General features: G+C 38.0%; 1 non-coding gene across 1 annotated transcript; it reads left to right on the top strand.

Annotated features, from left to right (window-relative positions):
• The first annotated feature begins 3,931 nt into the window (after positions 1-3,931).
• Positions 3,932-4,038, top strand: LOC145956631 (small nucleolar RNA R71). Its single transcript, XR_014432870.1, has one exon. It is a non-coding gene; the product is annotated as a small nucleolar RNA R71 (small nucleolar RNA).
• The last annotated feature ends 6,949 nt before the right edge of the window (positions 4,039-10,987 follow it).

Raw genomic sequence — 10,987 nt, 5'->3', positions numbered from 1 at the left:
GCCAAATCCAGAAAATTGTTTCAAGATGCAAATCAAAAATTAAAAAGGATCAACAAGCATAGCTAAGATAGATGAACATATAAGAACTACACAAACCTACTAGACATGGATTTAAAAAATAAAAGACTCAAGCATTTAATTGACCGAATAAGATGCAAAGAAGACTCAAACAAAATCAAAAGCTAATAGGCAGAAAATTCCTAATTGAACACAAGAAGAGATTAGCATGACTCATGAAAGCATATAACATAGGCGCATATGAATCATTCAAGCAATACAAACTAGATCCATCAAAATTTTGAAACAAAAACTAGATCTAGGAAAGAATCAACTCAATTGTGACATGAACTCAAAAATTTAACAAGATGAAATTCAAAATGAACTCAAGAACAATTTGGAACCACGGATCAAAATTCAAGAAGATGAACTTATCTCTTGAAGACCGAAGCTCTTGATACCACTTGATGAGGTTCCACTTGGAAATCCTCAAGAATTCCCTCAATGCTCCTCGGTTCCTTGGAAGATTGACAAGGAATGGAAGCTCCAAGAAGCACCAATGTGACTCTAGCTTGCGTCTAGCTAAGTCCGGAAGAAGGAAGGTTTCCCTAGCTCAACAAGGAGAGGATCTCAAGTAGGGTAGAGTTAGGGAGAGTGACTTTCGGATAGGCAATTTCTATGGAAAGAAATCTCATCAATATATCATCCAAAAGTATCCTACAATCCGGTCATGAAGGAATTTATAATAGAAATTAGGTTAAGGGTTTAAGTTGGGTTCACCTAGAGTTAAGTAAAACCATGGTATGGTTAACTTAACTCTAGGCGCCAAAATTTGAATTCTAAATTCAAATTTTGGTGCCAACCGGCCACCCCCTCCATGTGCTCTCATTTGGCATGTAATTAGGAGGCCATTTGAGTTGCATTTCGGATCACACCATGTGCATGTGTTGCACATGGCCGAAATGCACACCAAATGTGCTTTTAATTACATGCTAATGTAGATTCACATGTAACCTAATTAACTCTAAATTCACATGACCTCTAATGAAAATCCTACACTACAAGGCCGAAAATACAAGGCCCAAAAGAAATACAAGGCACTAAGGCCCAATCCTATTCTAACCCTAATCTAATGGGCTTGGGCTAAAGCCCAACAAAATAAAGTAATGGGCCTTTCTTGGGCTTGGGCCCACTCTTCATGCATCCTTCTTGCCATGGCTCTAGTAGTTGGGCCCTTAGCCCATGGGCCTCCTCCATCAAACGCTGCAATACTTTAGTTAGATTTAATAGACAGTCATCAAAGGAAATACCATAAACTGAAAAGTCATCCATGAAAACTTCCATCTCTTTTTCTAATAAATCACTAAAGATTGCAGTCATACATCTTTGAAAGGTAGCAGGTGCATTACATAGGCCAAAAGGCATTCTCCTATAAGCAAAAGTACCATAGGGACATGTAAAAGTAGTTTTCTCTTGGTCTAATGGATGAATAGGGATTTGATGAAAACCGGAGTATCCGTCCAAATAACAAAAGTATGAATGCATTGCTAACCTTTCAAGCATTTGATCAATAAAAGGTAAGGGAAAGTGATCCTTTCTAGTGGCATTATTTAATTTTCTATAATCAACACACATACGCCACCCAGTCACAGTTCTTGTGGGAATTAATTCATTATTATCATTTTTAACTACTGTCATCCCACCTTTCTTAGGAACCACATGAACTGGACTTACCCAAGGACTATCAGATATAGCATAAATTACCTTAGCATCCAATAATTTCAAAATTTCTTTCTTTACCTCTTCTTTCATCTTGGGATTTAGTCTTCTTTGAGCTTCAACAGAAGGTTTGGATCCTTCCTCCAAGAAGATGCGATGCATACAAAATGAAGAACTAATTCCCTTTATATCAGCCATAGTATATCCAATAACTTTTCTAAATTTTCTCAACTCATTGAGAAGTTTTTCAGTTTCTTTTTCATTTAAAGCTGAATTTACTATGACTGGATAAGTGGAATTAGCCCCCAAAAACTCATACCTTAAAGATGAAGGAAGTGGTTTAAGTTCTAACTTTGGAGAGTTTTCTTCTTGCCAATCTGTTGAAGACTCAAGAAGACTTTCTACTAGAGGATCTTTTTCTTTACACGGGGGACTTGAATCGATCAAGCAAGCATAATTAGGTTGAATCCCCTCAAGATCTATGTGCTTTCCTCCAACTAGAAAATTCTCCAAGGGATCCCTCAAAATAGATCTCATGACTTCTTCCTCCATGTCTTTAGGCAATATATCAACCCTGCAGCAAATATTTTCAAGAGAAGGTTGTCTAACAGATTTAGCAATATTAAATTCCATTGTTTCATCATTAATGGATAAGGACAATTTTCCATGTTTGACATCTACTATCACGCCTGCTGTAGCCAAAAATGGTCTACCTAGTATGATTGGTATTTGTTTGTCCTCTTCCATTTCTAAAACAACAAAATCTCCCGGAATTAAAAATTTACCTATCTTAACTGGAACATCTTCTAAAATTCCTATGGGATATTTTATAGATCTATCTGCTAACTGGATTGACATTGCTGTAGGCTTTAATTCTCCCATATCTAATTTCTTGCAAATTGATAAAGGCATTAAACTGATACTTGCCCCAAGGTCACATAAGGCTTTTTCAAACCTTAGATTTCCAATGAGACAAGGTATAGAGAAACTACCAGGATCCTTAAGTTTTTTGGGCAAATTATGATGGATCAATGTAACAGTCTCTCTATCATCCAATTTCCTTCGGTTAGCTAAAAGATCCTTAAGAAATTTAGCATATGTAGGCATCTGTTGTAGAGCTTCTACAAATGGAATGTTTACATACACTTGTTTGATCATATTTAAAAAATTTTCAAATTGTCTATCAAGTTTAGTCCTTGCTAACCTTTGAGGAAAAGGAATTGGAGGGTGATAAACAGTTTGAGGCTTTGATGAAGATACTTTTTCTTTTTCTAATCTCTCTTTTTCAGGTTTTTCAACCATAGGAGAAGCGTCTTCATCAATCTCAATATTATCATTTTGATTAGACACAGGTCTGTCTAATTTCTTCCCACTCCTTAAAGTAACAGCATTAACATTTTCAGCTGGGTTTGCAACTGTTTTACCTGGGAACTTACCTGGAGAATTGTTTGAACTAGGCATCAACTGTGCAATTTGATTTTCCAGCACCTTGTTGTGGAGAGTAATATTCTCAACCTTGACAGCAAGGTTTTGAATAGAATTTGCCATAGAATCATTGGTCTGTTTTTGATTAGTGACAAAATTCTCCATAAGGTTTTCTAATCTTGAAACACTTTGTTGAATTGAGGGTGTCTGTACTGGATTTCCTTCCCCATTAATGAAGTGATTGGACGGACGGAAATTAGGTTGCTGATTGCTAGTTCGTTGAACTGGGTTATTCTTCCAAGAAAAGTTAGGATGATTCTTCCAACCAGGGTTGTATGTGTTGGAATATGGATTACTCTTCTCTCTTCGAGGAGTGTCATAGAAATTATGAGAAGCTGCCACCTGTTCAGTAGTATCTTCTTTTTCTCCAGTAAAAATTGAGGTACAATCTACTGCAGTGTGCCCTTGTTCCCTACAAAGGTCACATACTTGATTTGTAGCCACTGAATTAACTTTATCTTTTTCCATCTTGTCTAATCTTTGATTAAGAGTATCAAATTTTGCTAAGAGTAACTCAATATTGTTCATTTCATATCGCCCCGGAGTTCCTTTCCTTGCTGTGACTTCTCTTTCACTGTATTGGCTGTGATTTGAGGCTACATTTTCCAAAATAATCATGCAGTCATTAATAGGTTTCCCCATGAAAGATCCTCCAGCTGCTAAGTCTAATATCATGGTGCTTTGTTGGTCCAATCCTTCAAAGAAAAATTGGATGGTAAGCCAACGGTTGAAGCCATGTTGTGGGCATGCTTGAAGATATCCTTTGAACCGCTCCCATGCTTCATAAATAGTCTCTCCAGTGCCTTGTTGGAAATTAGTGATTTTCTTCCTCAATTCTTTAGTTTTAGAAGGAGGAAAGAATTTCTCTAGAAAAGCTCTTTCACATAATTCCCAAGTTGCTATCTTTTCTCTAGGCACTGTTCTTAGCCACACCTTTGCCTTATCTCTCAAGGTGTGATGGAAGGTGACTTTGTTCCATGCACGCCCTTGATCTTGGTTCAACAAGGGAGACTCCAAAAGATGATGAAAAAAATGGAGGAGATGGTGGCGGAAGCACTAAGGTGATGGTGAAGAGGGTTTGCTCAAGGTTGTCTCATCCAAGTGTAGGATGAAACCTATTTAGGGTTTTGCTTTTATGGTGGAGATGGGAGGAGGTTAGCCAAAGGCAACCTAGTGCTAAGGAAAAAGGTTGATGTTTAGGGCGGTGGAGATGGCGCACAAGGTGTATGGGAGGTGTTTGGTGGGGTGTTGCTCCTTTTGGCTAGCTCACTTCACTAAGGTTGGTGAAGGCCACCCAAGGTAGGCCAAACTCACTCACTCACGGTGGTGGAAGGAGGAGGAGAAGGGGAGGAGGCCGTGGAGTTCCTAGAGACTAAGGAGAATGACAATGAGGCAAAATGCACACTCAATATCATTAATTTCCAAAGTATTTACAAGTGGTGGGGTGTTGGGTATTTATAGGAGGGGAGGCATCTAGGGTTGCATTTGGAGTAGGCAAATGCATTCCAAATGAAATGCAAATGAACCCTAGATGCAACTTGGTGGCCAAGGATGGAATCTTTGGGTTTAGATTGGCTATATCTAGGTGCATGATAAGACCATGCAACCTTTGCCCTCCACTTGGGCCTAAGCCTTTCTAACACCAAAAATAGACCCAATAAGCACCAAAAATGTGTCACCCTCTAATTAACACCCTAGCCCAAAATTAAAAACCCTAATAATCTAGAGCACCCCATAATACAAGGGTAAAATTGGAAATACAAGTAAAATAAATTGTATGACTAAAATACCCCAAAATACAAGGGTAAAATAGGAAATTAAAGACAAGGGCAAAATAGGAATAAAGAAATAAATGCTATAAAACCTAGGAGCTAAGGTCCAAAAATGGCCTTACTATCCCATTCCTCTTGCCTCCTTTAGTATATCACCTCTTGGTCTTCTCGACCTTAGTGTTATTCCATCAAGGTGAGTGAGAATAAGCGGAGTCGCATTCCATCAGAAACTTCATCATCAAATTGCTGGGTCTCACAGATTTCCAAGAACCCCTCTAAGTGGTCATTAGGATCTTCTGATGGTAGTCCTCCAAAGGTGTTCTGTTTGAGCATATTCACCAGAGAAGCTGGTACAGTAGCTCCAGTTTGCATCTCCCCTCCAGGTATCCCACGAGCTACGGGTGCAGAGTAATCCCGAAGCGGTAAATTATCTCGTTGTGCAGCCATGTCAAATTCTCTAGAAAGGTTTCTTTTCCTTCTCAGGAGAGTTCTTTCAATCTCAGGATCAAGTGGTGTTGGTTTCCCAAGACGTAGAGATCTCTTTTGCATTAACCCTAAGGCACTGCAAAAAAAAAAAAAAGAAAGTGACCCGTGAAATCTGAATTGGAGAAGTAAACACTAAAAAAAAAATTATTTATTTATTTAAATTTTTTTTTTTTTTTAAAAAATTCGAATTAAAATAATTGTAATTTAAATCAAGAGACGTAGTTCCCGGCAACGGCGCCAAAAACTTGATGTATGGAAAACCGCAAGTGTACGGTTGTCGTCAAGTAATAAATATCGAATCACAGGGACTACGTGTTTGACCTAGAATTACTAGTATTTTAATTTGAATTTTAAAACAGATTGAATTTTTGTTTTGAGATGATAAGATCAGATTTGATGGTAAAAGAGATAGTAATGCAATTAATGAATAAGATAAAACTTTAAGATAAGATAAGGAGATTTCCGGGAATCTAGGGTTCGCACAAAGAGTTCCAACAATATTGAATTATTATTTTCATTAATTAATTCTATTCCATCTTGAAGGTAGTCTTAACCTAATTTAATCCTTGCACCTTCTCAGGCTACGAGGACGTGTTTAATTAAAATTAATCTCTACTCTCGTGGTAATTACGTTCAATTAAACCCATTAAGATCTTTGTTAATCTATTGCTCCTCGAAAGCTTAAATCAACTCTCGTGATTTAACACTCAAGTCTGTTCCTTTAGGTTCCGATAATTAGGTTCTCCTCTCAGTTCATCCCTAATTATCTATGATTATGAAAATTAAGATTAATTGTTTATCATAATTATAATCAAGTTCTCCTCTCAGTTCATCCTTAATTAATGTTATTATGAAAACAATAATATTAAAGTTCATATATAAAATATAAAAGAACAGATCAAGAATTGGAATAAAATTAAGAAACTGAATAATGCATTAATAAAGAGGTTCTCAGAGGCTAAGCCCTGATCCCAGAAAAAGGGAAACTACTCACAGGAGTTCATAGTAGTTCTCCAAGAAAAGAAGAATAAAAGAAAAGCAAACCTTAGAGTCGATGGCACAGGCGCCCAACCTTCTCCAAGTGTCAAAAACTAAAAAAAACTGTCTCCGAAACAAAAATCCCCGTTCTAGGCTAACCTCATCTAATTTATAACCTAAAAGGGTAAAAAGGTAAAACTACCAAGATAAAAATTACAAAGATAAAATAAAAATAAAACATAAAATTTAAAAAGCTGGGACGCGAAGTGAATCACGGCCGTGACTGAGAATCACGACCGTGATCTTCTCTGGAGCACATCTATGAAGGGTCAGTGGCGTTCACGGGTGTGATTGGGAGTCACGGCCGTGATTTTCTCTGGTGAATCACGGGCGTGATTTAGAATCACGGCCGTGATTTTCCCTGTAGCTCAGCATTTCCTCTTTAATTCTTAAATCTTGATCCTGCTCAGAGAAAACACAACACATACCAAGAAAAGTATAAAATAGGAAAATGATATAAAAATTTATTAAAAACATGAAAGATATACATGATTATGCTATGAATTCTTGTGAATTAAAGTGCTAAAATACGAGTAAAATACACAACATCAAATAACCCCAAACTTGAACTTTTGTTTGTCCTCAAACAATAATTAGCACTTTGAAAAAAAAATCATCAAGAATTAACTGAGCATTTAAAATCTTCACTCTTAGTCTCACAAGGTCCAATTAGAATCTTAATCTTTCATTACTAGCGCCAACTCTTAGTTTCTAAGAGTTTCATGATGTCAAATCTTGTAAAGCTCATTAGTCAAACGAAGATAATTTAACAGAAATAATTTTTCAATGCTTGTGACACAAATAGGGGTAATATTTTTATTTTTGTTTTTGTCTCACCTAAAACATTTCCCCAGTAGCCAATCAGTGTAGAGAGGATGATAATTTCAAGAACACGTAGCCTCAAAGGGGGTCTAGCTATTTTACTAAACAATTCCCCAGTAGCTAATTAGTTCCCTTAGTTTTCTAAGGTTAAGAATATTCTCCCTCTAACCTATGACCTCAAAGGGGTGCTAGGTGATTTTTTTTTTTTTTTTTTATTACCCCCCAAAAGCTTTTAAGCCCGAATTAAAAAGAATTTATCTTCAAGAGACTATTTTTATAATTCTCGATCATTTCAAGCCTCAATACTAAGAACCAAGTGCTAGCCACAAAACCAGCTAATTTTTCAACCTTTTTTTCTGAGACTTCAAGATTCAATTCATCACATTCAGTGTTTTCAAAGACGAACAATTTCATTAAAAATATTTACTTTTCAAACACAAATTCAAGCTGGGATTAACTGAATATGTATATATGCATGATTTTTTTTTTTTTTTTTTTTTTTTTACTTTGCATGAATGAATGAAATGCGTACATCCTCCTAACCCCAAACTTAAAGATTTGCTTGTCCCGAAGCAAAGAGCTAATGAATGCATGATAGATTATTTTGACAAAATTATAAAATGCATGAATATGCAACCAACCCACAACAGAAAGGAATGCTTGTCCCTAAGCATCAGAGTAAAATAAGGAATAAGAAAGATCTCACTGTGGTGGAAAATCATCTGGATACCGTTGAATGTGCCATTGATACATTTGATCAACCATGTAATTATAATGCTGCTGGCGTTCATCCATTTGTTTCAGCCGGTTATCCATTGATTGAATAGCTGCCAGGATAGCAGCATTGTCCACCTCAGGTCCAGGATGTATAGGGGGTTGTTCAGGAGCTGCTTCCTCATCTGCAGGAGCCGCTTCCTCAGCTGCTGGAGGTAGGTCCTCTAATGGCTCCAGTGGAAACTGCCGTGTAGCCCGGTTCTTCACGGTGTATGTTGGATTTGGTAACTGGTGGTGCACTCCCGACTGGGTTACTACAAAGTAGTATTTATCATCTTCATCTTTCGCAATGCAGTTCATAGAAGAGCAGGTAGCAAAATTAATAGTACGGCTTCCAGGGAGTGGTTCTAACTGGTCCAGCCAAGCGTGATAGCCAAGGTGTTTGGCTATAGTGGTAATGAGGCCGCCATTCACAATCGCACCGTGGCTGGTATTGGAAATACTCTGGAACTGTCGTGCCAAATGACTACCAGAATCAATAGGCTCCTCTCTGTTTTCCATCATAGCCCATAAAAGTAAAAGGTCGCTCAAACGAACCTTTCCTTCAGAATCACCTCGGGCCAAAATAGTAGAGGCAATAAAGCGGTGCATAATACGGATGGCGGGATGGCGGAAAGCAGAGGAATTACATTTTCCAGCGACCCAATTACTTGTACCTGTCAAACTATACCAAAAAGAACCAGGGTTGAAAGAACTTGGGGTTCTCGTGCTCCCTCCAGTGGGAAATCCAAAAATATTATTGAACTGAGTCAGGGTTAATTCGTGTTCTTGGTTAAACATACGGAAAGAAATCAAACCTTCAGAACAATTTGGCCCAGATAATATTTCCGTGTGGAGAGAGCTCAAGAACTCAAGAACTAGTCGAGGATAAACAACATCATTATGCATGGTAGCAAAGGTTGTCCACCCAATGTTAGTTAACATGAAATTGATATCAGCACGTAAACCCAACTTACGAATAAATGGGAAGTCGAGATACCTGGTAGGATGGATAGTGCGGAAGCGTAATACCTCGTTCCGCTCACGCTGTTCATCGTTCCGATAGAACCTCAGAGGAAGGTGCGGAATTTCACTTGCTTCTTCCTCGTAACTGTGGGTATCGGAAGCGGTGGAGGACGAACCAACGGTACGGGTGCGCTTGGGAGCCATGGATGAACGGAAGGAGTGAATGTGGGAGGAAGAGGGAAGAAGAGGAAGAAGAAGTGAGAAGCTAGGGTTTGGGAGAGAAGAACAGAGAGAATGGGCAGAGTTCGTAAGTTTGAGAGAAGTGAGAATGTAAAAGGAGGGGGAAAAATATATAAGGGAAAGGGGAATTTCAAAAATCACGGGTTGTATCTGTTGAGCGTCAGCAGGGAATCACGGGCGTGATTGGAAATCACGGCCGTGATTCTCTTTGTGAGTTTTCAAAAATTCAAACAGAGGAGATCACGCCCGTGATTTATAATCACGGTCGTGATTCTCTCTGGGGTTTTCCAAAAATTTTCCAGAGAAGATCACGTCCGTGATTTATAATCACGGTCGTGATTCTCTCTGGGGTTTTCCAAAAATTTTCCAGAGAAGATCACGCCCGTGATTTATAATCACGGTCGTGATTCTCTCTGGGGTTTTCCAAAAATTTTCCAGAGAAGATCACGCCCGTGATTTAGAATCACGGTCGTGATTCTCTCTGGAACTCTGAAATTTTATTTTATTATTATTATTATTATTATTATTTTTTTTAAGAAACTTGAGTAGGTTCCTGAAGAACCATAGAGTATAATTTTTCTAAGTGTTCCCCATGGAAATATAACTTCAATCTCTGTGCATTGACCTTGAATATGTCGCCTTTATCGTTTCTGATTTCTACAGCTCCATAGGGATATACTTTTTGAACTGTAAAAGGCCCTGACCATCTTGACTTCAATTTTCCAGGAAACAATCTGAGTCTGGAATTAAATAATAGCACCGAGTCCCCTTGCTTGAATTCTCTTCTATGTATATGCTTGTCATGCCACCTCTTTGTTCTTTCTTTGTAAATCTTAGCATTTTCATATGAGTCTAATCTGATTTCATCAAGCTCATTGAGTTCCAATTTCCTTTTTTTCTCCAGCATCCTTTAGGTCATAGTTGAAGTATTTTATTGCCCACAAAGCCTTGTGTTCTAGCTCTACAGGAAGATGGCAAGATTTGCCATAAATCAGCCTAAATGGAGACATGCCAATAGGTGTTTTGTAAGCAGTCCTGTAGGCCCAAAGAGCTTCATCTAATCTTAAAGACCAGTCCTTTCTTGTTGTAGATACAGTCTTCTCAAGGATCTTTTTGATTTCTCTGTTGGATATTTCTACCTGTCCACTTGTTTGAGGGTGATAAGGTGTACCAACCTTGTGAGTGACTCCATACTTTTTTAAGAGAGATTCAAACTTTCTTTCAATAAAATGTGAGCCTCCATCACTGATCACAACTCTTGGGACCCCAAATCTTGGAAATATAATTCTTTTGAAGAGTTTAATGACAGTATTTGAATCACTCGTTTGAGCGGGAATCGCTTCTACCCACTTGGACACATAATCAACTGCAACTAATATGAACTTGTAACCTTTAGAACTTGGGAATGGTCCCATGTAATCTACTCCCCATACATCAAAAATTTCTACTTCTAAAATCCCATTTAATGGCATTTCATGTTTCCTGGATATATTCCCTGATCTTTGGCATTGGTCACAAGAATTTACCATCTTCCAGGTATCCTTAAATAAGTTTGGCCAGTAAAAACCAGATTGTAGAATTTTAGCTGCAATTTTTGACGTACTAGCATGCCCTCCATATGCGGAAGAATGACATGAGTGAATGATGTGAGGAGCTGCTTCTTCTGAGATACACCTTCTGTAGATACCATCTCTACACCTCTTATATAG

Source organism: Cajanus cajan, chromosome 3 (assembly GCF_000230855.2).
Source record: "Cajanus cajan strain Asha chromosome 3, NIPB_CcT2T_4, whole genome shotgun sequence".
NCBI lineage: Eukaryota > Viridiplantae > Streptophyta > Magnoliopsida > Fabales > Fabaceae > Cajanus > Cajanus cajan.
This window is presented reverse-complemented; position numbering and strand designations above follow the sequence as displayed.